Raw genomic sequence first — 7,500 nt, 5'->3', positions numbered from 1 at the left:
ATTTTTACAAAAATCACTTTGCCACAACCACTGCTTATGTCTCTCAGTAGCCAACTCCAGTCCTCGAGAGCTACCAACAGTTCCCATCTTCCAGACAACCTAGCTGCTGCACAGGTGCACTCATTACTCACTAACACATTTTAAAAGATCCACAGGTGGAGCTAATTACTTCACTTGTGATTCTGTGAGGTGAGCTGGAAAATATTAACTGTTGGTAGCTCTCGAGGACTGGAGTTGGCTACCCCAGACTTAGAGAATGCTTTATACTCTGTATATTTTGAGTTTGTAAATTGCCAAAAATTGCTATCTGAGCAAAAAATAAAAACAACTCCTTCGAGCCGGAATTGAACCAGCGACCTAAGGATTTCTACACCAATCATCTCTACAGTCCTCCGCTCTACCAGCTGAGCTATCGAAGGATGCTGTAGGTTCTCAAATATGTTATTATATGCTCTTTAATATAGCTTTAAATGTTTAGCTAAATGAGTGTTCTAGGAATAATGTGAATATTCTATTGTTTATAACCATTTGACAACCTTTGTTTAAAATTGGGCTTTGAAAATTAATTTCTAATTAATAATTTCTATTCGGGGGGCGTGGCCTGGAGCGCGAGGAAGGAGGACGCATGAGAGCTGAGCTCCGTTCCTGAAACAACTATAAGCACCAATATCTACAAACTTCCCTGCTTCTCCTGCCGCAAAATAACATCGCTGATCCCCCCAGCACCCAGACTACAGAGAGAGACCTCCGTTATAACTCACCCTACTCCCGCTTGGCCGGCGCACGGAGAGGACGGAGAAGGACTGGCGCCGCCATCTTCTTACCTGACGCGGAGATCACTGACTCCCGCTCGGCACTGACATATCATCAAGCACAGTGCCTGGAGCGGTAGAGGACAAAAGAAGGTAACGAAGCGCTGCACTGATAAACCCGCATGAAGAGACACCCACGCTGAGACGCAAAATTCTCCGTCAGCCTGAATATACTGACACCTCGCTCCAGACGCCATTTTGGAGGGTGAGCCGCGTTATACGCGATTTCTGTTCCCTACACTGTTTCTGGTGCATACCTCAAGTTATCCACCACACATATTGATACAAATACTTGAGTTTAATAACTGGAAAAACTTAGTTGGCTATTGAACATTCTTTTCTGACTCAGAAAGTTGAGCTTTCAGACTCATGTAATCTACACGAATAAAACCATAGCTATTCAACCTCTGCTTACTAACTAAGAGATCAGTCTCATAGACAGACTGGAATAAACAAATCATTTAACCAACACCGTCGCCTAAATACCGTCCTTATACCCTGCAAGCTGCCTAATCCAAGGAAGTCCCGCTCTAGATCTCCCAGACATCAACCAAGTATAATGGACAAATTTAAATCCCCGCCACCTCCTATTAAGAGCCAACATCAAAACCTGCAGTCTCCACAACCGCAGAGACAGGAGAAGAGACGGGGAGAGCATTCCCTTGCCCCGAACCCAGATAATGCCCAAGACACACCACTTGCGAAGAAACCTATAGGGGCACAATCCCCAGAGATGCCTTCCCAAACGTCTACAACAGGCTCATCGTCACTTTCATACTCAGACATAGTCGAGGCTATTCATAATACTATGGCCCCACTCCTCCAAAAAGCAGTAACTGATATCACAGAACAGATCCATGTTCTGAACTGTCGGGTTAACACAGCAGAAACAAGAATAAGTGATAACTCAGATCACATTGTTACACTGCAAAAGTCTGTGAAATCATTACAAGCTGAAAATAAGCGCCTCAACGACTCTGTTGAAAACATCGAAAACAGAGCAAGGAGATGCAATCTCAGGATAACAGGCCTACCCGAAACCCTCAAGGGCACTCAGTTAGAATATTTCGTGAGAAACACTCTACCGAAACTACTAAAAGTGGAAAATGAATGCGCAGATCTAGTAGTGGAGAGAGTCCATAGAATGGGAACACTTCAATCTCAACCCACAGCAAAACCCAGAGTAGTGATCCTCAAAGTACTGAATTTTTTACATAAACAACTACTTTGGGCGGCTTCAAGAAAAATCAACCCTTTAACTTGGGAATCACACACAATTCGACTTTACCAGGATTTTTCACTGGAACTATCAAAAACCCGCAGATCCTTTAATCCAGTTTGCTCTGACCTGGTAAAGTCCAATACAAAATTTTATATGATGTACCCAGCACGTCTAAGAATTTTCACTTCAACAGGATACAAAGATTTCACGTCTCCGGAAGAAGCGAAGAAATTTGCAGACAAACTTGAAAATGACCATGACTCAAGGAACATCACGGACTTACCAATCCCTGACTGATCCGTAACCTTAATATATTTCTTTTTCATACTATCCTATTCAGCATAAGGTTACTCTAAATTAGCTAAACCAGCTAGCTAGCTAGTTAGTCAAACCTTGTAAAAGGATTTAGAAATACAGTGACCTCTGAGCCATTTTCAGAGCACTATAGTTAGGAGGTAATCGGCAGGCGGATGCCAAATATATCAGTTAATATAGCATTGTTGTAGTTATGGTTTAGAACAAAGAGTCTAGGTTCAGAAATCTAGATACTTCTTACTATACCAACACTGTTTGAGTAATAATTACATTAGTATTAATATGATGTTTGTCTTTTTTGCCCTTTTTGTCTTACCTTTGTCTCTCTTCCCTTGTGTCTCTTCCCTTAACCTAGCCCATGCCAGCGCCACATTTTATTGTATACTATCTGTTTTGATGATAGCATGTCACTTCTTATAGGATCATTAAATATAAGAGGTATTCACACACCAGCAAAGAGGCGCAAATTACTAACATACCTGAGCAAACAAAAAATAGACTTAATCTGTCTTCAGGAAACGCACCTCCTCCCTCCTGAGATTAAAAAATTAGGAATAATGAACTGGGAAGTGCTAGGCTCGGCTTATTTAAATTCCAAATCTTCTGGAGTAGTCATTCTGGCTAAAAAACAAATTAACATAAAAGTCTTGAAGGAGGAGGCGGATCCAGCTGGCAGATACACCATAGTAACTATAGAAGTTTATGACAAAGTTCTCACTATATGTAACATGTATGCCCCAACACAGTATAAGAGATCCTTTTTTACAAATATTATAGCCAAACTATATAACTATGATCCCAAATCTCTTATACTGTGTGGAGACTTAAACCTGTTGTCATCGGTTGTAATGGATCGCACTCCCCCACCAAAAAACCCGATCACTCTCCCTAAAATCGGAGTCCCATATTTAGCCAAATGTTTTAACCTGATTGATACATGGAGAACACTTAATCCAATTGAATTGGATTATACATGTTTGTCCCTGACACACAAGACATGGTCGAGACTGGACTATATATTAATCCCTGAACCACTCCTTCCAAACTTGACTGCAGCACAAATTTTCCCCCCGACATTATCTGACCATGGCCTGGTTACCATCCATATAGTTTTAATTCAAAAAGATAAAAATACACCTCAATGGAGATTCCCTTCCCACCTTACCCAGTCCAAAGCACTTAAAGATAAATTGGCACAATCCTGGACAAATTATGCTAATGATAACACACAATATGAAAATGAACACCCAAAAATTTTCTGGCAAGCAGCGAAAGCTGTAATTAGAGGAGAGGTGCTGGCACATGTGTCTAGATTAAAGAAAAAACAAAACAGTGAGTATAGAGATCTACAATCTAAATTAACACTGGACTTCCAGAATTTTAAACTTTCCCCTACATTGGAAAATAAATCCAAGTACCTAACATCCAAAACCAAATATGATGAGTACCTTCAACTTCAAGGTGATAAATACCTATTTAATGTAAATGCAAAATTCTATAAATTTGGAAATAGAGTGGGTAAGCTTTTGACTAATTTACTGCAGGGCTCTAGAACTCAAAATACCGTCCAACCGTTACTAAAAGACAATGGATCATTGACAAAAGATAATGTTGAAATAGCCGAGAGATTTAGAGAATACTATTCAAAACTATACTCTTCACCCGAGGAGCTTCCGAAGGAGCGAGTGGAACCAGCTACTCATAGGCCCGAACCCCAATTAAAAGACCCAGTAGATTACTGGGACTTTATTCCAATGCCGCAAGTCCCTAAACATTTAATAGATGGCCTAGTACATCCTATCACTAAGGAGGAAGTTTTGAAGACAATAGGAAAATTAAAACTCGCTAAGGCCCCGGGCCCGGATGGGTTTACGAACGAATTTTATAAAGCCATGTCCCAACAAATTGCAGAACCCCTGACAAAGTGTTTTAACGAAATTATACAAAGTGGATCTTTACCCCAACACTTCTCCGATGCAACTATAAAAGTAATCCCAAAAACAGGTAGACCCCTAAATCTAACAAGTTCATATAGGCCTATTTCGTTACTCAACGTCGACTATAAAATTTTCACTAAAATTATAGCAGAAAGGCTGGCCCCTATTTTACCCTTTATAATACATGAAAACCAGACTGGTTTCATAGCAGGAAGACATTCAGTTGTAAATGTCAGAAGAGTCCTGGCTGCAATACAACAACTGAATGGGGATACATTGGCCTCCTCGGCGTCTGGTGCGGTATTGACGTTGGACGCCGAGAAGGCCTTTGATATGGTACTATGGCCCCATCTTTTTAAAACTTTACAAAGATTTGGATTCCCAGTGTTGTTTGTTAATATAATCCGTACAATATACACATCCCCAATTTCTACAATTGCTTGTAATGGAACAATTTCATCCCCCTTTTTATTGGCCAGAGGAACTAGACAAGGGTGTCCTCTCTCCCCCCTCCTCTTCGCGTTAGCTATCGAGCCCTTTGCTATCGCAATAAGAATATCCCCTTTAATTCAAGGTATCCGAATAGGAAAAGAAGAACTAAAAATCGCATTATTTGCGGATGATACGCTTATATTTATCACCAAACCCTCCCAATCTCTACCTGCGCTGCTGCACCTCATTCGCTCTTTCGGTGCTCTTTCGGGTTATAAAGTAAATTTAACCAAGTCAGAGATTTTACCCCTAGGACCAGCAAACCAATACTTCCACAATAACCCAGATATACCATTTGTAGTAAATTCTTCTCACTTTAAATATCTTGGAGTACAAATCCCTGCTGATCTCTCCAAGTTATACGTTTTAAATTTCTCTCCTGTTATCTCTAAAATTGCCACCAAATTAGAAGCTTGGAGAGACTTACCAATCTCTCTTCTTGGAAGACTGGCCATAATACAGTCAATTATTTTTCCAAAAATCTTCTACAATATGCAAATGTTGCCAATTACGATAACCCCATTAGATATTGCAAAGTTAGATTCGCTATTTTTAAAATTCATTTGGCAAAATAAAAGAGCCAGGATAGCCAAAAGTAAGCTTAAAACATTGAAATCCCAAGGTGGACTGGGCTACCCTGATCTACTTGCTTATTCATTGGCTGTACACTACAGATACTTAGCAGACTGGATACTAGCGCAGTCTATCTATACGGATTATAAATTAGAATGTGCCATATTCTCTCCTTATTCCCCTAGTGCACTTATCCAGTCGAACACACCCATGATTCCAAAAAAAATAAAATCCCATATACTCTTCCATGATACTTGTGTGGCTTGGACAAAAATAAATAAAAAATCAGGTAGAAAACCGCTCCTTACATCACATGTCCCGCTATGGGGAAACCCACTTTTCCCTCCCTCCCTTTTGAACTCAGGATATACAACTTGGAAAGAAAAAGGTTTGGACAATTCGTCCAAAATGTTTGATCCAGGAGGCAATATACACTCATTCGAATACTTGGCCTCAAAGTATAGCTTACCTAATTCACATTTTTTCATGTTTTTACAAACAAGACACTACCTACAATCTTTAAAATTACCAAAAAAGACTACTAACACTATAACCCTTATAACCCAAATCACAAATCTGGACTCTTTATTAAAGTATATTACAGTTAAACCGTACAAGGTAAAATTTTTATATAGTATTTTATTGACCTCAGATTTAGACAATGACCCACAGTGGAAAAAATTGTGGTCAAAATGGAACAATGATATACCAGAATTGCTACATGTGACAGCAATGGTAGAATCACATGAAATAAACGCTAAATCTTTAAAGTCGATGTACCTACAAGAGGTCTATGTGAGAACCCTACATAGGGCCTACATCACACCGTCCAGACGAAAACACATGGTTCCAGAAGAAACTGGACAATGTATTAAATGCAGAAAAAACAATGCCGACTTCCCACATTGTATGTGGGACTGTTATAAACTAAGAATATATTGGAACAAAGTTTTGCAATTTATAAATAACATGTTCCATACTAACTTCACCCCAAATGTAGCCGTCTATATGGGAATATCATATCAACCCTGGCCCTTACAGGCCTTCAATAAACAGAAACTATCCTTACTTATAATGATACTTACAACAGCAAGAAAGTGTATCTTAATAAACTGGACCAAAAAATCTGCACCTACTGTGAAGCAACTCAAACAAAAGCTTTTACAAATATTGTTTTTTGAAAGACGTTACGCTAGAATAGATTTGTTGAATGGTGCGAGATCCTTTTATCAAAAATGGTCAACTTTCATCAACACACTAGATGTTCAAGAAAGAGAACATATCTCTTCCGTTTTTGAGAACAGGATACCGCCCAACATCCCTGATTTAAATTGATGTCTTCAATGTTGAATTTAGGAAGCTATTGTCTAGCCTCTCTCGCTGGTACTATATTATGTGTAATGCTGATCTAAAACATAGGAATAACAGAAATTGGAATACTTAAATGTTATTTATGCAATTGGATTGTGAGTCTGGATAGGCTGAGATCCCCCCCCCCCCTCCCCCCCCCCCCCCTATCCTCCCTTCCATCCCTCCATTTTACCTCATACTCCCTGATGTATTTTTCCTTTGTCTCCCCAGTAATGTCTTTATATCTAAATGTATAGAATGTTAGAAATGTTTGTTACTTAATTTTACATTCTTCTATATATCAGGTTAGATATCTTCCAAGCATAATTGACAACACGAGTCTTAGCCATTGTTCTAATATAGTCTGAAAATAAGAGGACTCAAGGATTATAAGGAAGGATAAAAACTTTATTCTTGGACATTATTCTTGGTTTTTGGTTATAGATAGATGTTTGGATATAACAGAATATAACACATTGGTTAACATAATATAATAGTTAACATAGCAATTTCGATGCAAAAATTGTCATAATATGTAACAAACATTAACCTGCTTACTGTTTCTATATTATGTCTGTTCAAAAACTTTAATAAAAATCATTTAAAAAAAAAAAAAATAATTTCTATTCAGTGTGGCTGCTGAAATTGACTGGTGTCAGTCTTAAGGAGGGGAAGAGAATGTGTGTAAGAAAAAGAGAAAACAAGCTGGCATCCCAAAGATTTTGATGCGCTAACAAACATGGATTTCTAGTCCATCGCCTTAACCAATCGGCCACGACTACTGCTTAAGCCTTGCTGT

The 7,500-nt window shown here is 38.9% G+C and overlaps 1 non-coding gene across 1 annotated transcript; it reads right to left on the bottom strand.

Annotated features, from left to right (window-relative positions):
- Positions 1-329: 329 nt before the first annotated feature.
- Positions 330-419, bottom strand: TRNAY-GUA (transfer RNA tyrosine (anticodon GUA)). Its single transcript is given in 2 exon segments — positions 330-365; positions 383-419. It is a non-coding gene; the product is annotated as a tRNA-Tyr (tRNA).
- Between the last annotated feature and the right edge of the window lie 7,081 nt (positions 420-7,500).

Source organism: Crinia signifera, chromosome 3, assembly GCF_055691185.1.
Source record: "Crinia signifera chromosome 3, ASM5569118v1, whole genome shotgun sequence".
NCBI lineage: Eukaryota > Metazoa > Chordata > Amphibia > Anura > Myobatrachidae > Crinia > Crinia signifera.
This window is presented reverse-complemented; position numbering and strand designations above follow the sequence as displayed.